The sequence below is a fragment of the Falco cherrug genome, chromosome 4 (assembly GCF_023634085.1).
Source record: "Falco cherrug isolate bFalChe1 chromosome 4, bFalChe1.pri, whole genome shotgun sequence".
Lineage (NCBI taxonomy): Eukaryota > Metazoa > Chordata > Aves > Falconiformes > Falconidae > Falco > Falco cherrug.
The window spans coordinates 61,862,288-61,884,711 of NC_073700.1; the positions used below are offsets into that span (position 1 = coordinate 61,862,288).

At 40.5% G+C, this 22,424-nt stretch overlaps 1 protein-coding gene across 7 annotated transcripts in view; it reads left to right on the top strand.

Annotated features, from left to right (window-relative positions):
* Positions 1–13,445: 13,445 nt before the first annotated feature.
* The window catches only part of ZMYND11 (zinc finger MYND-type containing 11), a 106,343-nt gene continuing 97,364 nt past the window's right edge, over positions 13,446–22,424 (top strand). For 4 of the 7 annotated variants that reach the window (XM_014282505.3, XM_027809982.2, XM_005442281.4 and 1 more), the window contains exon 1: positions 13,447–13,669. The gene's annotated coding sequence lies outside the window, so the exon portion shown is untranslated. Of the gene's footprint in view, positions 13,670–14,747; positions 14,903–22,424 lie in introns of those variants that run through there. The other 3 variants (XM_027809981.2, XM_055707021.1, XM_055707018.1) reach the window with 2 other exon arrangements.

Below are 22,424 nucleotides of genomic sequence, written 5' to 3' on the forward strand. Positions count from 1 at the left end.
CGATGGTTTGAAAGCAATCACCAGTTTACTGTGGCAGTACGTACTCTACATTTGCCTGCCAGGCATCTATTTTACATTTTGCACAAATATACAGGGCTGAGTGTTTTGTGCAAAGGCTTAACACCGCCCCCCCCAACCCCCCCCCAAAAAAAACCAAACAAAAAACAAAAAACAAAACCACAAACTGATAGCTTACAAAATATTTTGAAGGAAATATCTTAGAAAATAGAATACTGACCCAGGTGCACACATATGTTTCTAGTATTGGAAATTATAGATTCAGTCAAGGCCACACCAGCATAATGCTGATCCCCTCCTGAGCAATGCACACTCAGATATAAAGGTTTGTGCCTCCACTGCCTGCCTTCCTCCTTTGAAGTTCACGTAAGTTAAGTCCTTCTCTGCGATGGAAGATTCAATCAGTGAAGTTAAGGGAGCAATATGAAAAGCAGTAAGGAAAAGAGATAAAATGAGAAAAAAATAAGCAAGACAACAAGGTTGGTGAAAAAAAAATTACTCTCCCGTCCTCTCTTTTCTCTGGTGCGTCTCTGTTGACTCTGCAGTTGCTGACCTCTCCAGCGGAGCAGGGTCTCAGGTGCTTCCTCGCTTTCCGGACTGTCACCAATGCTACTCCATGACAGACAGAAAATGAATATGACTATCCCCAAGTACATGGGCATATGCTTGTTTCTGCTTTAAGAATCAGTCTCCTGTCAGGTACAGCATGAGTTGTGTAAGTGATGTGTAAGTGTGATCTGTTACCTCTTCCCTGTTGTGTAAGGCAGAGGACTCTCTCCACACAGTTTCACTGGAATCCAGATTAGGCTGTTACTGTATCATAGAGTTTTATTTCTTCTCACATTCATTTAAGCATTTACAAAAACTTCCCATGGTAAGAAGCAGGCCCCGGCTCATCTACAACTCAGAACTTCAGCAGGCTTTGAAACTCAGTGGAACATGACAGATTTATTGAGTTTACTAGAAAGACAGAATGGAGTTTCCTGTTCTGCCTGGCTAAATCACTGTTGTAAAGTATCAAAAGTGGGCTCCTATTTCTCTTTTGTATGCATGCCTGTAAAAACAACCTCAAAAACTATGAGATTACTTTGCTAGTTTTCAATGTAAACAGAAGAACTGGACAACACTAAAGGCCTCACTCAAGCTAAATGTTCTTGACTTCTAAGGGGCTTTAAATTCCCTCTGAACTCGGAGGTGTAGAGTGTGGTTTAACAGAGGGTCCAACAGCACAGATGCAATGGAAATATGAAAGCATAAGGAATCATTCCTGATCATGTTTTTTTGGCTCTCAGAGTTACACTTACAAATTTTGGCATTGCAGGGACTCTTACTATATTTTACAAAGAACATTCAAAAGTCTAAGTATTTACAAATGGTTCTCAGCGGGTAACAGAAAGTATTTTAAAATGGCATCATAACTGGAATTTTCTCAGTGTCTCTTTGCCTGTGTATCATGTTTAAAGATTTAACATTTTTTTGTGGCCAAAAAAAAATGCTATGTGATTTTTTTAAATGTATACTGTTATACCTCTGATCAGATACCTAACTACTACACTCTTCATGGCCTTAATAAATGAGAGTTGGATGCACTATTACTTGATCTGTTCAGAACAAGGTGCTGGGGATCAGAACACTTTTCTTCCCATTTCCCCTTCCCTGAATTCCAGTGATGTTAACTTACAACTTGTTGTGCCTTCTAAATAGTAGCACAAGGAATACGTAGACTGTCTGAAAATAAGCATTATTTACCAATAATAAACTGCAAAATAGGAAGAGATCAGCAATAACTCTGTGTAACAGAAATAATCAGTATGATGTGTCTTCTGCTGTTGAATTAGAAGATTCACACATATGCTCCTGTAAACCACAGGCATACTGAGCAAGTCTTTTGGAGTTCAGACAGCTTCTATGGTTCTAGTAAGACAAACGGCAGTGGAGTTCCACTATCCCCTCTCTACTTCATAGTACCACAGGAGGAATATTATTTAATAATGCCAAGATTTTTCATTATAAGACTCAATTTAAAAAATAAGTAATTTGTTGGATGAAATCTGTCATAGCTGCTTCCTTTCCAGGGCAGGTCTAAGGAAAAGTTTAATCAATTCTGTTTAGCCATTTCAATATCCAAGAGAGACAAAAATGAATATGTGACAGCTGTTGCTATTACTACAGGCCCTACTTTTTCAGCTTCTAACTTTTATTGTTTTCTTGTGAAAACTAGGACATAAGAAGCTTAAGGTTGTCTTAACTTTTCTGACTTACAAAACTGATTTTTATACATTTATGTTTAACATTTCTAATGTTGTTAGTTATGATAGCATGTACATGTATGTTTAAATAAATTATTCAGTTATTATTGTGCTTGCTAACTCAAACATGTCTTGACAAGTTGAAAAAGCTGTTTAAGAAGTTCCTAAATGCTTGAAAATCATGGGCCTTCAATACACAGCACCTATGTGTTTCTAATTTTTGAATATATGTTGAGAACTAAATAGTAAACAATCAAATTAATGTCTTTCACATACAAATAGGCACTAGACATAATGTACCTAAATCTAGTAATTGTAAACTGTATTTCCATAAATGCACATTCAAATCCATCTCTCATTGCTTGCTAGGCTTGTTGCTTTGCAAACAGTTTGCTGACGTTAATAGTAACAAAATTATTTGTCTAGGGCAACGGTTATGGGAATTTTGTTTTGATTTCAGGGTTGTCTGAAGATGATTTTTTTTTAAGCATACTGGATTCACATATTTTTCTATAAATTGCAGTATGCAGGTAGTATAAATGAAGAAGCGATGTCTGTATGATAAAATAAGCAGTTCTATGGCCTAAGCATAGGCACTGGCACTAGGTCACCAATTTTGTTAAATGGTTGACATCGTTTCTGGAGAAGGAAAAAAAAAGGTTAAGCACGACTTAAGGGGCAGTACAAGCCACACACTATTCCCAATAGGCTGTTAAATGAGAACATTGTATTTCAGAGGTAACAGAATTAAGCCACCTGAATGTAAGCCATGTTGTATAGGCTAGTGTCAGGGCTAGACAACAGGCAGGAACATGTTTTATTTACTAATCAGTGTTGCTGCTTATGATCAAAATAGTAATCCAAGCTTCTATTGAAAAATTTTACAGAGGGCATTTTATTCTGGCATTTTATTCTTTACTACCTCTTTTTGAAGCCTCAGCTATGACAAATTCATTTAACTTCTCAACGGTGTCCACATACATGATTTTAATCTTAAGTCATTGGCATAACAACTTTCCTGTAGACTTCCTGGTGTAGAAATAGAGCAAAGGCTTTTTATTTTTAATTTGGTCTTCAACTCTTTATTCCTCCTCTAATCCATTCTACTTTACCTTACTTATTGCAACAATATCCTCCTTTCATTAACTACACAAGTTCAGGTTCAACTAATTACCTGGCATGACCATCAGCTCCTTTCAGAGTTACTAAACTACCGAGTCATGTCATATGTTCTCTAGCCTTATACCTCTGGTCTATATTCTTCATTTCTGGAAGGAAGAATGATTTTTATTCTGTTTAAGAGAAGGGCTCACCTTTGAGAATGGTTGGAAACATCTCTTTGTAACACTTTTGGCAGCTCATGAGCTTCCCAATTTTTAAAGTCTTCTTTTATATATTTTTCAGTATCATATTTGATCGGGTATTCCCATAAAGATACTGTAATTAAATTGCTGTCACATATAATGAGTTCAGATTTGACTTTTACACTTCCAGGAACAGTAAGCTAGAACTCAAGTGCAGATTTTTGTAGGTCTGTATTGTGCCATGTAAACTTAGTAACTGAGACAAAAAACATTGAGACTCCAATACTCCAAAGGTATGTCTCCTTAATCACACTTTGTTCTCATGAAGGCATTCAAACGAACTGCCGCCATTACTTTGTGGCAAGTTAATTGCTTACAAAATAGCTCATACTTGCCCACGTTCCCTGAGCCTGGGAGTTCTGCAGGACTGAGTGAAAATTCTTGCAAATAGCACAATTTAACAATTCAATTAATGTTCCACAAGGGGATTGTAGATTATATTTTTTTCCTTATGGACATCATGTTATAAAACACTGTGCATAAATCTGTTTTGGTTTATCTTTTTTACCATCAGGGGGATTTGAGTTCATTTACTGTGGTAATGAAAAGGTAAGAGAAGTACACTGCTAGCATTATTGTCACCTGTCATCTAGGTGGCCATACTAACCAGTAAAACACAAATGTGGATACAAATTTGGGACACTTGACTCCAGAAGTCACATACGTTAAGGTGGAGAGAAGCCAATCTGCTACCACAAATATACTTTGAGTTTATTCTCCAGTCACTAAATTCCTGGGGGAGGAAAGATTTTACTTTTATAATCCTCGCTTCAAAATGATATTCTTACTCATTGGACAGTACTTCCAACCTGACAGAAAGGGTTAATTTGTCTCTTCATGTATGCTTACATGTATATAAAATATTTTGAAATGGTTCAGTCTGTCTTCTGGCTGTTCGCAACAAAAAAATATTTTTGTCTTGGTCTTAAAGGGGTTTGGGGTTGGGGTTTTTTGCCTCTTCTAATTTTTTGAACATCTGTTGGAATAATCTTGAGTCCTATGATTTCCAGAAGACACATACTATCTTTTTTATTGCTCATATGTACAGTGTGCACTACCACCTTATATGCTCACAGTTCAGTACTAGGAGGCAAATACAACTTCATAAGTAAATTCTCATGTTCTCAGGAAACTAATTGATACAATGTTTTGTATAAAACCTCTGAAAAGTTTTCTTATGGACAAAATGAGTCCAGGAAAATAATTCAACCACAGGCTTTTCTGTGAGTCAATTTTTCCTGTTTTCATATAATCAAGTTATGAGTTTGATTCTAAAATGAAGCATATTAAATAAGAGAATTGGAAGGAACTCTGCCCCCTTTTCAAATCAAGAATCCATTTGGCAATTCATATCACTTTTCCAATAATAATATAATAAATGATTACAATGCTTTGCTGCTTGATGTTTATTACAGGATCCCCTTTGAAAATTTTTGTAAACTTCTTGCAATTTCCTGAGTTTTTATTGGCAGAACTGTGTTACTGTGTTGGTCTCTACCAGGTGTACACCTACTATTTTGCAACTTTTCTGAATAGCATTGGAAAAATAGTGTTAAATGTAAGCGTAGTGTGATTGCATAACATCAGTTCTATTGATTCATTTTCTAAATACAATTCTTTCTATTTCTGATATTTTGCAATTTTTCTACTTACTTCACCCACAGATTTCAGAATTAACACTCTGCTTTATTTTTGTTTAAAAAGTCACACAGAAACTGCTTAGACTTTAAAAAGGTACCAACACTTCATGTTTACCTTGATCTTACATAATGCAGAATACTTCTACTAGTCCAAAACCAGCGTCGCTGCATCTTTTTGAGGAGTTGAGCTAAAGCATAAAATGTCTTAAGTCCTGTGCAACTGCATCTCACAGAATGGAGACAGGAAGGAATCAGAAGAATAAATATTTGGCATTCCAATGATTTGGAAATCCTGCTTGGTCCAGAATAAAGAAAGTTACCTATGTTCTGAACCCAGGGTTACCAAAGTCAATGGGAATCTTTCCAGAGACTTCAGTGACCTTCATAGGCTCTGCCCAGCCTCTGCTCCTCTATTTGCAGTTTTGCATACAACAGGCTTCAGAGCTCAAATAAAGGAAACAGGAGCATTTTATTCACATGACGCTTAATAGTTTTAACAACAGTTTTTACACTGCAAGCATGAAAGAGTGCTTGCAGTATTGTTGGCTGCATCCTACTCCCTTCAAATGTCTGTATTTGCTGAGGGACATACTAAATGGCTGACATGGTCCAAGGAAACTTAAATATATGGACCTGCTTTTGAGTCACAAACAGTCTTTAGAGAAGAAATTTGCATAATCCCCAACTAAAAGCAGTGCTTTTTTTTTTAAAAAAAAAAGAGAGAGAGAGAGAGAGAAAAGAAACACAACATTTATTTAGCTGGCACTTGAGCAGGACTCCCTAGATCTCTAGAGACTTATGGGAGAGTTAAAATGTGACTCACTCTGTCCCAACACTTTGGTGCTGTGTTAAACCATTCAAAGGCAACACTATTTCCAAAGTGAATGCAATAAAGTTGTCATCTAAAAGGGAAAATGTTCACATAAATAACTGAGATGAAAAGTAGCATGACCTACAGATAAGAACTGAAATATGGGTATGATAAATCTTCCTTTCTATGTTAACAAATGAACAAAATTAGCACCAGTTCAGCATGAAGAAGAGGCTATAAACCATGCAAATACTAGAAATAAAATATGTGGATTTATTTCTCAGTGTAAAAAATTTAGTAAGTGCAGGTATCAAACACAAAACATATTATCAAGATTGCCCTAAGTGATGCGTGGATACAGTTCAGCATGTTATAATGTGATTTTTTTCTTTTTGTGTTCAGGACTGAGGAAATTCGGTGGAACTTTTTCAGTTCAGCAGTTTGGGATGTTCAAAGTTACTGTTTCAATGGTAACCATATTTTAGTTATTCTGCTAATAGCTATCCATGACTTTTGAATAGTATGCCTGCTAAATTTAGGAAATATGTCAAAACCCCAAATTATTCTTATTAAAGTTAATAGGGTGTTTATAATTTTTTTTTTAATGAGAAATCTTTTAAGTGATTGCATTGCCATCCACTGAACATAATGCAGCTATTAGATAAGATAAATAGACATATAAATAATATCTATTGCTTGTGAATTATACATAATACATATCCTACATGACATATACATGACAATATACAATCTATTTGTCCCAGCACTCTTTTCAAATCCCATCATTTCAAATAGTGCCAGTGCATAAGTTCCACTTTGCTTAGCTTCTCATGGCATTCTCTTCCAATGTTGTCAGTGTAAGAAGGTTGTTAGTGGTAGGACAATTACACTTGAATATTACAATTAGTTTTGAGCAGATGATTCCTTACAGAATGCAACGAAAATTAAATTGGTGATGCTGGATCAAAACTAATTTATCTTACCCAACATGTTATCTTCAGCTCTGGATAATAGAAGATGCTTTAAATAAGGGGTCAGAACCACAGAATGGCAGATGTGGGGTTTATTTTTTTCCTAGATTAGCTTTCATCTTGGCCATAATAGTTCAAAACTGACACAAATGTTGCTGTTGTTTACACCTATCCTGTACAGCCAATTGGTGACATCTCTAGGAGGTTTATTCAAGCTGCAGATGACATCAGAAGACAACAAAGCTGCAAGCACATCAAAATGGCTTCATGCCAGCCCAGCTTCAGTCTGGTAGGGATTCATAGCTCTGGCAATGTGTTAGATTTGAGAGCAACTCTGTTCCAGAAACAATTTTGTGTAACATCACAACAGGCATAATAATCTGTGTAAGACTGGATCTAATGCCATGCAAAACACTGTGTTCCTGGAAACTGGAGCCTGGGAAAAAGCTGTGCAGAGCCACAGCTGGGTAGCTCTGCATATAACCAACTCAGGTCCACCAAGGCTTAGTAGCTTCAGGTAAGTACTAGGGATAACGCATTAACTCTTTCAGAAACATTTGGATGTCTCTGCTCTACACATGACAGAAGTCTGTTTACTGGAAAGACTTGTTAATCCCAGACAAGTGCCACATGAATGCACAGAACAAGCCTGGGTCCAGCATTACATCAGAGCTAACGAGCAAACTTTGACCACAGGAGGCTTTGAAGCACAGGGCAGAGACAGAGTATTTCTGCAATAATTAGCTCAAAGCCAGTGCTGGACCAAAGCTGGTCAAGCCTGGCTTGTCACGAACCGACTCAGAGCAAAAGCACTTGGACATCTCTGCATGCTCCTAGTGCATGCTGTGATACCTCCGTTACCCATATATTTCCACTGTCCTGGGATGATGGGCTCCACTTACTTTAAATATAGGGGTTTTTTTCTTATTATTGGCTATATGGCGTTTAATATGATGTACTATTTAATTAGTATTTCCCTGCAATTATGACATTCATAATGTCTCTGTAGAAGGATGAAGCTGGGTTAATTAGCATTGATAATATACAACTGTGGGCTGGCTTCAGGGGTGTCAGGTTGGCCAATGTAGATAAGGTGCAGCTGTGGCTGGTTCTGTTAAGGGGTTGAGAGCCAATGAAGAGAGAGCAGCTGAGGAAGAAAGAGCATGAGCAAGAAGCAAGAGAAGAAAGAGCATGCCCTGGATGAGGTGAGACGAGGAGAAGACAGCAGAGGGACTGACATGAAGAGTGTGCTGGTATGTGATAGTAAAAGACCTTGTTGCAGCTTATTAGTTTGGAGAGTGCTGCGACAATGTCTCCTTAAGTAAAAACTCTAGTTTTATAATTATTTTAATAACAAAAAGGTACTACTTGTTTTCTCATAATCCTGGTAAACTATGTATCTCCAGTCACTGCATCGTCATAAAATAACAACAGATCCTATGTCAGTCTAAATGCAAATTTAAGGTTTGTGGATTTATTGTGCATAGATTTAAATTATTTTAGGTATTACATCAAGACTGGACAAACCTGCGTGAGGCAAATTCGGTGTATACTTGAAAGCAGATGTTAAAACTTTTTTTCATGTTACAGCATCTCCTCTTGTATTGAAAATATAGTAGCCAATGACACAACACAAAGTCTGAAACCGGTACAAGCTCATTCTGTTGTTTTGAATTAGATAAAAAAATATGGAGCTCAGTTTCCTTTGACAGACTCTGTGCTGAATCAGGCATACAGTTTTCATGAAGCATAATGCTGGCGTAAACACATGTCATATGTCACAAACATATGTCAGTTTACTCACAGGTAAACTTTTTAGGATAAACCTCTATTCCCAGTTGTGCATGAAAATGTAAAGAGAGAACACAGTGAGAAAAAGATGTGTTTTGTATCTTAGCCTACATTTATATTTGACAGGCTTTTCTGGTTTCATTACTGCCAGTTATTACACCCACATGTGAGTACTGGCCATAGAGGGTCAGACCAAAGACCCACCTCCTCACGATGTACTGTTTTCAAGGAACATCTTTAGAAATTCTGCCTGTACTTTTCCTTCTACCTTTTTATTTACACCCTTACTTTCTCAAGCCCCACCACGTCACAGAACTCCTCATCAAGCTCCTCAGAGCATCAGAGCATTGTGGCTAACCAGCACTGGACGGCCAGTCTGCATGGCCAGGGCCATAGTGGGAAGGAAGCAAACCTGACTGCTGCAGGGTCTGCTTCAGTCCTCATCAGATCAAGCCTGCAAGGACAGCACCTCTGGGTGGCATGAACTTGTTCCTTAGCTTCATAGAGCAGCAAACATTACTGGGAGTTCTCTGCTCTGTGTCCCCCTCTTAAGTTTGGTATTTTCTGTTCAGTGCCTGAGGGGGGGAAAAAAGGAACGGCATAAGTTTCTCCCTAAGACTCTCCCCTCCTCCAACTGTTTTCAGCTCCGTGGATTTCCTGAGCCTGTTGCTATTAAGGCTTTGTTCCCTTCCCCCCAGCTTCCTAAATTAAATGCATTGCTGAGATTTTTACTGCAAAGAAAACTATGTTGATAAAATTTGCTTCTGATGAAAAATTTACACTAATTTTCTGCATTAATACTTCTATGATCACAACACAGCAGACCTGCCTCTCAGGAAACGCATCCAAATTATTTTTGTTTCAGTGAGGCTGGGAGCAGAGCACACAGTAAAGTGGGTTGGCACTAACAACAAGAGACAGCTATGTTACAAAGCCAGATAAAGACTTGAGCACTTAGTGGGTGGGTTTGGTTCAGCCAGGAAGACGGTAGAAAGTCCTGGAGAAGAAGGCTGGGCTGTGCATTCATTAGCCTAACACAAGTCCCACCATGGAGAGGACACAATGCTCCTAGCTCTGCTAAGGGCAGCATTCAACTGATACTTTCACAGTCCTGAGTCTGGTCCCTACAACCTGCCAGCAATGATGTACTTCTTCATCTGCACGTTTGACGGTTGTACCACTGAACCAAGAGAATGAAAAGATCATGGCAAGAATAGAAGGGCATATCCGCACAGGACTGTGCTATTCAGCATTGGAATTAAAATTATCTTTTGTAAAGGAGGAGGGGAAGGGTATCATTTAAATGTGAAATGGAGGTGTATTTACCAGCCTGCATGTTAACAGGCAGGCAGTCTTCTCACACACACAAAAAAAAAAAAAGTATAGTGGACATAGTACTCTCCATACCTTGGGAAACGCGGTAACAGTGAGGCACTTGGGGTATTTGTGTCCCAGCCTCCGACTGCTTTCAGCTCAGGGATTCCCTGAGTCATGGTTTGTGTGTCTCCAACCTGCAAGGGGATTTCCTTCCTGTGAACCCACCTGATAGCCCCTTTAATTCATGGCAGTAGATTATGTTCTTAGTTTGGATGCCACTTATTCTGGCAGAACTGTGCTTCTGCTTGTGCAGCTTCTTCTCCTGCCCTCCCAGCCCCTTTCCCAGGCAATCAAACGGCACCGACAAACCTACTGCTTACACGCCCGTGCAGCAACGCTGGCAAAAGCATATAGCACACACGCAGCCTGATGTATTCCTAGGGCAAGTACTTTCTGCTCCAAAGGAAGTAACTTTATCACGTTTTCTTACTAATGCTGCATTAGTGGTGCGGTTTCTTTCCCCACAACCACGTAAGGAAGCAGATGGCCGGACCCCTCGCCATTACCCCCCCCCCCACCCCGAGCTACCGGCTGCAGCTCTACAGGCGTCTTTGCCAAGCAAACTCGTTGTTCCCCCCCCCCGGCAGCGCTACTCCAGGCCGAGGTGCCCGTCCTACGCCAGGCACCCGGCTCCCCGCCCGACCTTCCCGGGACCTTCCCGGCCGGGCAGGGGAGGAATGCCGGAGTGCACCCCCCGCACCGCCCCCAGCCCTCGCCCGGGGAAGGGACGGCCCTGAGCCCGCTTTTTGTTTTAACAAACATTTCCCCCTGCCTATAAGGAAACCCGCGGCTGCCCAGGGCCGGGGGAGGGTGGGATTTCCTTCCCATTGTCTGCCGGGCTCGGCCCTCCCGGTTAACTGTTTAGCGCTCCCAGCGCCAGCTCCATGAGGAAGTTAATGGCCAAAAGGGATCCGCGAAGGGCCCCCGTTCGGTGTCAAACTGAACAGACAAATGCAGGGATCGGGGCTCCCCAAGAGCTGCTAGCAGGGCTGCAAACCTGTATATTGACGAGCGTTCAAAAGTCTTTCCAATGCAGATAAAAATAAGTCAAAACGACAAAAAAAATATGCATCTTTTTTATTCTTAAATGTGTACCCTGAAGGCTACATAATGCGAACTGTTACCCAGGGGCCCTAATGAGGGTAACAAAATGTATTCCAACAAAGCCCACAAACACCCATATATAAACTATATGCCTGTCTTTCTACACTTAACTTGATTTACTGCCCACCAGCTCAGACAAGGTAACGTGGCAGACACTCCCTACATGTTTGCTTTAGGATACCTTGTTCTTGCCAAAATCAAATATTTGTATCCTGAAACAAATATTTGGAGATGGTGCAGACTAGCCTTTACAAATATGTTAAGTACAGCAAATTGTCGGCAAGCAGTAGACACCAGGTAAAAACCTGTAAGGTAGGCAAACCATAAAGCTTCAACCCTGAATATGCTTCCGCATTGGTGAAACTGTGGCCTAAATATTTATTTGACAGCTCTCTACGAGACCTAAAGAGATAAAGAGCTAAAACCTTTTTATACTGAAGATAGCTGAACTTCTGCCTTAAATAAATATTTACAAAGGTAAGGAGAAGGCACTGTGGCAGAGCAGTAAATCTTTGTGCTAAAGAACTTGGGACTGGAATTGGAGCTTTGTTTTGGAGTTATGGCAAATTCCCCCAGCTGACCTATTTGTAGGGGGTACCTGGCTGTTCCAGCTGAAGAATTAAAGATGGTTATGTGTGCTGCCAGCTATGCTTCTCCTCCGTTTGCTTCTGGATGCAAAAAGCGGCGTGCCTTCACCACGCCAGCCTGAGCAGAATTGATAGCTTGACTTCATGGCAGAAACAGTAGAAACCATAAGGACTTTTTTTTCTTACATAAATATAGCTCAGATGCAATTTGTACAGAGAAGGTTTCAAAGAAACCCAAGACAGCCAAGCCAGTAATATCCCATGGAAACTTGGCATATATTTCTATCAAACTTCTTTTGAAAATTACATGCCTTAACGAAACCAGAGCCAAACATCACAACTAAATGCTCAACATAAGGTAGCCTTTCTGTAATTATACTGATGGTAAATCCCTTCTTCCTTAAGGAATTGCTTGTAAATTACATTTGCTTTTTATTAATACAAGAAATATAATGCAGTTAATAAATGATAGTACCACTGCTTGCTATCTGCCCAACTCCTCAAGCACCTTTTGAAAGCAGATTACCAGCACTTTCTTTCCTATCTATTTATTTTAGATCATGTAAGATGTTCTTTCATGCAACTATGTTACTTGTATTTTATTTGTTAAAAGAGGACATAAAGTCCTCATGCAGCAGTCTCAAACAAAATGTGGTTTTAGACACTACTAGAAATCTTATTTACTGAAGACACTGGAGAAACTTTCGCTGTTCAGTGCACAAACTCTGTTAAATCTTTCACTGACCGGGCACAATGGATGCATCTTTTTCAACATTAGCAGTCCAAAACTATCTTAGCAATACTAACGATTCCTCACATGACTAAAACTATTTGCATGCATAAATGTTTATAGAACTAAGCTTACAGTGTATTTTAATAAAGTATGTCACATTTCTATTCAAGATTAATTAATTGTGAAGTATGTTACTTTTTTATTAAATAATTCCTGAAGAACTTCAGAAACTTCAGAATGTATTTGCCTAGACATTTATTAGTAATAATATTTATCTCACATTCCATATAAAAACAGGATAAAATGTACATGTTTTCTTGCTGCTTACATATATATGTGCCTGTAAAGTTATGTATTTCACATTACCGTGTATTTCCCAATCCTGCAGTGAAAGGATGGTTAATGGTTGGACTTGATGATCTTAAAGGTCTTTTCCAACCTAAATGATTCTATGTTTCTGTGATCTACAGGTTGCAACACATAGCCAACTCTGAAACAGATCACTGATTCTGTATGTTTCAGTTTGTTGCTCAGTGTGACTATCTACTTTCAAAGACGTTAACCAGAATGTCTCCAAGTTGACTTCATGGCAGGAGGAATTTGCATGTATGAGGGCCAAAGCAGCAGCACGTTTTTCCTCTGCAATAAGATAGGGTCCAGACCTAAAAGTATGATAAAATACCTATATAAGAAATAGTTAAAGATCCGTTTCAAATGTATTATTAAGAAAAAAAAAAAAAGAAAGAAAAAAAAAAGAAACAAACAGCAACTCCAGCAGACACCACTAGAGTTCTCCTTCTCCCAAATATCCCTAGCACCATCCTAAACCCTGTTTACCCCAGAAACCTGAACTGTGGACAGACAGAAGAGGAGAGAGAGAGAGAAAATTCAGACACAATAAAACTCTGAGGGGAAAAATATGTGGAAGGAGGAGGCAGCAGCGGCCTGGGGAAGGGATTGAAAAGTTTCCCCTGGCTTAACTTCTCCCCCCCTGCAGCAGCAGAAGCAGCGCCTGCAGCACAAGGTGAGAGAGACTTTTAAGTCTGGGGAGGAGGGGTGTGTGTGCGGGAGGGGGGTGGGGTGGGGGTGAATTTACAGCCCTGTGGATATTTCTGTGTCTGCCTCCGTGGCTTTGGGGTGCGAGAGACGCCGTGTCTCATGCTGGGTGGATTTTTTTTTAATATGATGGAGGATTATAAACATGGCGCCTTAAAAAAACTACAAAATCATGTACACACTGTTCCAAGGAGATGGGGGAGAGGGGACAGGGGAAGGGCTGGGCACCAGAGGAGGGGGCAATCCTGCCCCGCGGGGTGCCATATGGGGAGGGGGGAGCAATTATACTTGATAATAAAATGTGTGGGGCTGCGGGGAAGGGGGGGGATGGAAGGCGGGATTTTATTATTATTATTATTATTATTTCATTTTTCGGAGTGGGCAGGATTATCTGGCAGCCCGCTTGGAAACCGAGGAGGAGAAGGGGACGGCGGCAGAGCGCGTGTGATTATTAACGGCGATTATTTTTGTCCCCACATCTTCCCCGGTCGGATTTCGGCTGGGAGGCGGCGGCGGGCCCCCCGCGCCGAGTTGCAGCCAGCCCCGGGGCCGGGGCGGGGGGCGGTGGGGTGGGCAGAGGGGCGCACAAGGGAATCGCTGCCTCCAGCGCTCCGCGCGGGCCTGCAGGGAGCGGGGGAGCCGGGGACTCGCGTGAGAGGCGAGGCCGCGCGGGGTGTGGCGCAGCCTGGCTTCGGCCCCGTCGCCCCCCCCGCCCGGCCCCGCTCTTTCCCCACACGCGGGGCGACCGCTTTGCTCCCCACTCCCCCCCTCCCCTCCTTTCTGTCACGCACACCCCCGCCGCCCCCGCATTTCCTCGCAGGGCTGGGGGATGTCTGCTTGGAGGACGGGTCTTGGCCCGAGTAATGGCAGCTGCTCGACAGCGCCGAGTCTCCACAGGAGAGAGACGTCGGGCCCCCGCAGGCCGGCCGCGGCGGGAGAGGGGCCATGGCCCCGCTTCCCCGCGGGGGGGCAGAGGAGGGGACGGGGAAAGGGGTAAACTTAGAGCCCCATCCCTCCTCCCCCCGGGCGGCTGCAGGCGGGCTGCGCCACCCCCGCGGCGGGGACGGCCTTACCGCCCGGCGCTGCCGAGAGGGCCGGCGGGGGACGGGGCCCCCTGGCTTCCCGGATCGCCCTGCTGGCGGAGCGCCTCGGCCCCCGGCACAGCCCCGGGGGCTTCCTCGCCTTCCCTATCTGCACCGGGGTAGGGCGCGGGGCGGGGGCGGGTTGGGGAGGGAAGGGGCCAATTTCTCCGCCGTCCTTCCCCGCTCCCCCACCCCGCTGCGGGTGCGGGGAGCCCCGCGGGCCGGGGCCCTCCCGGCACTGCTCACCCGACGTCCGCGGCCCCGCAGGGCCTGCCCGCAGCCCCGCCGCACTCGCGGTCGGGTGTGAATGTGAACTGTGGAGGGGCTTGCTTGTGGTGTTCCGGGAGGGGGGTGTGTGTGTGTGTGTGTGTGTGCGCCCGTCCCCCAAACCGCGTCTCCAGATAACTCCCCCGGCTCACTTCGTGAGGTGTTTTCCTTGCCCCCGCCTCAGGGGTTGTCCAGAGGCCTGTCTGCCTCCTCTCCTCTCCATCACGGGCAGGGATGCACGCGTGGGTGTGGGGTTTCCTATGGCGAGGATGGTCGGGAGCTGCTGCGCGCTGTCCTGGCCTGCCGTGCGTTTCAGAAACCATCCCCCCTGTAAAATCCTGATGTTAAGGACTTGGGAAACTTTGTGTGTCCTTTGGGGCTCATCCTGAATATGGCAGACTTCGGGAGTTATTTGTCTTCTGCGAATATGGCAAACGACTTTACATAAGCTAGAGCTGGGGTGGCTTGAGAAGAGGAAAAGGGATGAAAAACTGTTTTAATTTGGTGTTGGTTGGTCTTATAATTGTATAATTTGACATTTTAACACCCTGGAATCATCTGCCATGGTCACTGTATTGTAGGAGTAATAATATTTGTTGTAGTTTTGAGAAGATCCTATTCAGTGGAAAGGATGAAAAGCAGAGAATGCTTTCTTCTCCTAGAAATGCTGAATATTTTTTTTTATTTTATTTTATTTCCACTTCTGTTGCTATCCTTTGTAGGAAATTGTTTATTTCTTTAGGGGTTATCACTGAGACAGGTGTCGGGAGGTGGGAAGAGTGGGAGTGGAAATGCCAGTTTGTGGTTCAGGTTGCAGTCCCTTGGGTTTTTCTAGTCCCTCATCCTTCAGCGTGAAGGACCTGGCATCTCTCCACATTTTTTTTACTTTTTTTTATTATTATTTTATTATCAACCCTTCTTAGTGCACTACGGAAAGTCTTTAGGGAAGTAGACCATTTGTTGACTGCTGTTTTGTATGAAACTGGAAGTACTCACAAAATAGTTACAAGTACAGATTTATGTTTAATGCCAGCTTTTCCATGCCTAAACAAACCCTCTTTGCTTTTGACCAGATATTTGTATTAGGAAGGGAATGGTTCATGGGCTAGGTAGTGTAACAAAGTACTTTATCTTTCTGATAGTGAGTTTGGTTTTAACGAGTGGGGGAAAAAAAGTTATTGTGTTGGTGACTCTTTGATAGTGCTATGGATGGTGGTCTCTGCCCTCAAGAAGTGGCATCTGCAACCGATCCTTGGTATCGGGTTCAGCACCAAAGGACTGAGTGAGAAAAATCACTCCTCATGAGCTGGGCACTGTGATGGAAGTTACTAGTGATGAAGTCAGCTATGTAAGGGGAGTTGTGAGTGCGCGGATGTTGGGTAGGGGTCTTAAAACTTTGACGATTTGCTAGAAGATGCTCTTCTTCCACAGTTTGGAGCTTTATAGCACTTAATTTAACATGGAAGTGCCCTCCATACCAGTTAAACTAGTGTATTTTTTTTTTTTTAATCTAAGCAAGCACCTGCAGCTATTATTTTTAAACGCAAACATAAAACCAAATTGAGTTTGTTCACCATGAACTAAAATTCTTAGTAGTTTGTCTTAATCCATATGCATTGTGAGCCAGAGCAGTACTTCTTAACTTTTCAGGAAAGATTGAACACTGCAGAAGCAACAAGAATTTCATGACTGTAATTGCTGTGCATGCAGTATGTGCCTGCTAGGTTGTTTGCTGTGATTTGATGCTGTGTGTCCGTACTATTTGTAGGTAATAGGCCGTCTGTATGCAGCTAGTGTTCAGATTGCCTGGGAGTCCTGCCTGCCCTCGTAGCACAGAGTAGAAGGGATTATTTAGGAAAGACATGAGGCTTCTGCTGGGGAAGAGCCTGCATCACCTTTTCAGCCTAATATCATCTCAAGAACAAATGAGATGGTGAAAGGCTGGGAAGTGTGCTCAGCATTTCCACGTCACAGGTGAATATAACCCACTGGGTGCTCATAGTGATGTGGTGCTCCTGGAGAAGACAACTATGTGGATGGGCAATAAATTTTGCCTGAAGCTGACCTTGAAGTGGCTTAGGCTACATCTAGACTGTTGTGCATTTCTACCAGTGAACCACAGCTTGGGGACTGCTGAATTGTGCTATCTGCAATCTCTGAATTAGGATGAAATACTTCAAAAAGAAATAAAGCAACATTTGAAGATGTTTTCTTAATTTTAGACATCTAAAACTCTCCATAAATGTCTGCATTGTCTAATCTGTTAGAAAGTTGTCTCATTGCACGCAAATTGAGAGTCAGGGCAAATTTTGGAATTAAGAGACTTGTTTTGGGATTGAGTACCCAACTTCAGTCGACTAAAGTTCACAAATTTTGGACATACCTGTAACAAGCTTTCATAGTTACTGCCTTCCACAGCCTTTCAGAGCATTTAAGTATAGAAGTGTGTAAGGACTGCAGGCAGTGAATCTGTCCAGTATAAAAGTTATGAAAGAGGGAAGGGTGATGATGATGTCTTCAGTAAACTTCTGAATTTTCTTCTTAAATGGCTTTTTAGTTAGCTCCAGTGTGGCATAAGTGTTGGTAAAATAAGTCTTTTACCCATAGTGTAGGTTGTTAAAAATGCTAAGTAAGACTATAATTTATGCAAGGTATAGGTGTCTCACACCAGTGATGAACTTGGTTCATAAAAGGCTTAGTTGTTCAAAATTACTGGCCAGAGGCATACAAGAGTTTGCCTTCCTTAATAAGGTAAAGTTTTGTTTTTTTGCAAGAGTTACGTCAGAATTGTTGGAGCAATTTTTTTCCCCTGTCTATCCAGTAAATACATGTATATTTCTTTCAAATCCTGACCCGTGATTTTATTAATTGGGATGGGTTTCCTTCCATGTAGTAGGGCTTTCTTTAGCCATTCTTCTTGTACTGATTGCTTAGGAGTTAATCTCAGATCATGTTCTTTATCTGTATGTTTTTTTGTGTGTTGGGTTTTTTTGGGTGTTTTTAGTCTCAGGATGTGAACACTCCCATAGTACTTGCGTTGTACTTGGAGCATGGTGCCCTTGGTAGCTGGGCAGTGCAACGTATGTCATCTTTTACATAGCTCATACATTTTAGTCTGTCAGTGTTGCTTGCGCTAAATGTTGTGAACAAAGATTGTTCTTGTCAGGTTCTGGATGATTTTTGATCAGTTGCATGTAAATTTAGCTCATAATTGGGTTATTGTTCTAGGGTTTAATCTGCCAGTCGGGAGAATATAGCTGCAAAATAGGTAGTTTATAAGATGAGGTAATGATTCAGTTTTGCAGGAATTTCTTAATAAGTTAACTCTTAAATTCCTAAAAAAGTTTTCAGTGATTTTCAGTGCAGTGTAAAGTTGCAAGTTCAGTAGTGGTGAAGGAGTACCTCGTCATTTATACAAAATGCAAAACAAGTGTGGAAAACTTTTTCTTGACATAAAGCTCAAATTTGCCATTAAATGGTGGAAAATAACATTTCTGCAAAAAAATCTTCATTCCTGAGTGTAGTGGAGGTGGCTGGAAGTAGATTGATAGACACCAGAGTGGCTGTGTACAGTATAATAAAAACTGTGGCCTCTAACCTGAATGGGTGAACTCCTGTGGCACACAGAGCTGTCTGATTTCAGAGGCCTCTCTACATCATCTCCCTGCGACACCAGGGCTGAGTCAAGCTGATATTTTTTCCCATATTTTAAATTTTAGTCTTTAAACATAGTTTTATCATCTGTTTAAACCAATGTCTGCCATCAAGTTAATTGAGGAAGCCTGAACTCTTGTCTTACTCTTTATTTTTAACTACGCTGTGAATATTGAATTATATGAAGAATTTATTTTAAGGGGTAAAACTAGACAAATAACTATATAATGGATTTTTAACATAATTTTTATTTCAAAAGGAGTAAATAAGCTGCTTGTTCCAACTATACTGTTTCACTGATTGTCTGAAGTCATGCTAATGCTCACAGTTGGCTTGAGATGCTTTTTGATGTAAGATGGCTGCAATCAATTTCTTTAAATACACGTTATTAAAGGGTGAACTAACTTGAATCATAAGCTGTGCTAGAGGCTTATTTTTTCCTTATGTTTCACTAAGATTTCATTCATATTTTTTATGTCTCCTTTTTTTTTTCTCCCTGAGACAAACAGTCTTTTAGTCTTGTGGGCAGGCAACAGCAGGCACAGTGGTGATACTCTGTGACATGTCCATGAACCCAAGGTAAAGCTCATGGTGTCTAATTTTAGGTCAGCCAGCTTTGGTAATATCCTGTCAGAGCCTGATCCTATAGCTGTACCATGTAGATAAATCCAAAGTGTAGTTACTGAGAGTTTTGTGTATGAAGAGACTGGTTTTGATTTTCTTCCAGTCTCTCGTTTTTGCACTTCACTGAAGTGCCCAAGTTTCTGCCATGAAAGTATAGAGATATGTAATTTGAGTTTAAAGTATGTTGTTATTGGTTAAAACAGCAGGATCCTAATATTTGTAATTTCAAAATTACAAAAAATATTTTAAAAATGTAAATAAAATACTGTTACCGGTGTACCAACAGTCAGAGTATCTTTGCATATACCTGTACATTGTATTCAGTGTTGAATTCCAAGATTAAATAATTGCAAAATAAAACATTGTGAATTAATGATTATGATTTTTTGTACAACTCTCCATTGCAATATTTGTTAAGAATTAGTTTCATATCATAATTCTAGCACCAGAGACAGTGAAATCTGAAGTGCTAAAATCCACTTACTGGTTAGAAAATGAAGTTGAACGTACCTACAGAACCACCAGTAACATCCCATTCACCCTTTTTGTGGAAATAGCATTTTTTACATGCAAAGAACTGGTCACGCTGTGTTAATTCATTTTTGTCCATAATAGGATACTATGGATTTGAGATCTAGTGATTTTAAAAAAGAAGTTAAACATTTTGCTGTTTACCTCTCATTTCTCCTATGCTTCATTTTCTTTCACTTTGTTAGTAAGTTAAACATGAAACCAGCTTGCCTTATATTCAAAAATATGATTTTAATGCGGCTAACTAAACTATAATGTTTTGGTTACAGACCGTAGGAGTCTGCTAGTAGGTGTAGTACTCAAAAGCCGCATTTTGGAAAGTGGATATTTGTGCTTTGATCTCACGCACTTACAGCATGGCATTATTATCTGGTCTTTTAAAGATAGGTGGATGGGAGTCGCATGCAGTGACTCACGGGATATGGTACTTAGTTCACTAATTTTAGCAGAGCGATTCTTATCTTTCAGCATTAGATTTTATTGGATCCTTTTGGAAAAGCGATGAAGTGAAACAAAATGGAGTTGAGAGATGATTAGCAGAATCCCAAAGTAGATAGAAATATTATACAGCAAAAAATAAATTAAAAGGATGTGAGGTATGTTTATTGCTCAACAAATCTTTGACAAGATCTGAGAAAGAAGAGAGCTTTATCTTTCTTAGCACGCTATCATCCTTTTCTATTAAGTCTCGCACAACATTTATGCATTCAGTAAGACGGGATCTCACACTACAGATACCTGCTTACAATTACAGATGCCTCTCAGGTCAGAAACCAAGTAACAGGTCAGAAACCAGTCTGCACTGGCTGTGTGTGCCTTCTTACTATTTTCTTGGTGTCTTTGCCAGTAAAAGAAAACTTCCAAAGAGGAGATAGTCTGTGTCTTGCATAACATTGCAGTGCATGTGATCACACACACAAATTAAAGAAGTTTTACCCCAAAATAGTGGGGGTTTCGTTTCTTCAGTTTTCCTTTTGGTCAGTAGTTAATTTTGTTATCAGTATCATCTGAGCTGTCATTGACTTCAGAGACAAGTTTAACCCAGTGTTTATGCATAATCCCCTCTCCCCAGCCAATTACTTAAGATTCAGGTTCAAAATTCTAGAAAATCAAAACAAAAGAATTGCTATTTCATAAATGTAATCACAGGCCACTGATTGTTCACTGATGAAAATTGATGATGTTCACTGCAGAAAATCCATTGTTACCAATAGATTAATATTAATATAATGATAGAGACCTTGATCATATAAGCACTTGTTTCCCATAGGCACAAAAATGCATAGGCCTTGGAGCATACTGATGAATCAAGTTTATTTAGAAAAAGTATTTTTTAAAACTAGAACTTTACATTCAACTCTAACACTCAAGAACACAGTTACAATTTGTTTTGTCTGTATAATTTTATGTAATGTTCTATTTTTGATTCTTCTACTGGAGTATGCAGTGTTACATAGGCATTTTCCATGCCTTTTGAATATCAACAGTATGACTTGTTATTTTTGCACATACTAAATTTTATGTTGAGGATTGTTCCCATTGAAGTGAAGGCACTTTTCCTACATGTACATTCATTTTTAAAGGAATTTACAGTGTATATGAAAAGAACAGAGGAAACACAGATAACATTTTTCTATTTGTGACTTTTAACATTTTTTATGTATCTTAAGTCCTTTATGTTATAGAAAGCCTCAATTATAAATAAAGGGAACTGGTAAAAGAAGAAATACAAAGAACCTTATGGGAAAAGCCAATACCATTATGAGAAGAAAGGTTTATTTTTACATTAGGAAACCTAGGAGACAGATACATCAGAAAACTGAGGATTTTTAACGTAACTTCAAAATTACAGAAATGATGTATGTGAAAGCAAGTTTAACAATCACAGGATTTTAGTTTAGTTTTTTTAATCACTGAATATAAATTGAAAATCTGTGAATTCTGAAAATGACCTTGACTCACCCTCATCCTTGACTCTAGCATTTACCTGCAAAACCCAGGCAATCTTTTTTTGCTCCATGCAACAAAGAGTTTAGAAAAAGTAATGTTCTCCTCACCTTGTGCTTCTGTTCTTTCTTTGTTTTGCAGTTCAGAAATCTCAGAAAACTTTTTTCCTTTCTATATTAAATAAAAGCAAAGCATTAAGCATTGTTGTTAGTTGTTTTCATAGGCACCATGCTGGCACCGGTTTTAGCTTCATATAACTATATTTGAGACTTTAGGATCTTCCCAAGAACCTACTACGTGAACCTTTTCTCAGGAAGCTGGGTGTTTCAGTGTCAGTCATCACATGCATGCTGACATGTGAAGACAGTATGGCACACAGTATTGGCATTGACACTAACATTTTCTTAATAAAAAAGGAGAATTTACAATTTTTTTCACCAATCAAAATAGCTTGCTAAAAACTTTTCTTTGTCTTGGTAAAATGTGAGGAAGAGAGAGAAGGCATGTACAATTTGCTCATCAGTAACTCATGGTGTCTGATCTCTTTATCAGTCTGACTAGAATGTGTTGTCAGGTTTAAAAGTTGCTATATTAAAATCTCGTTTGTTTGCTTGCTTG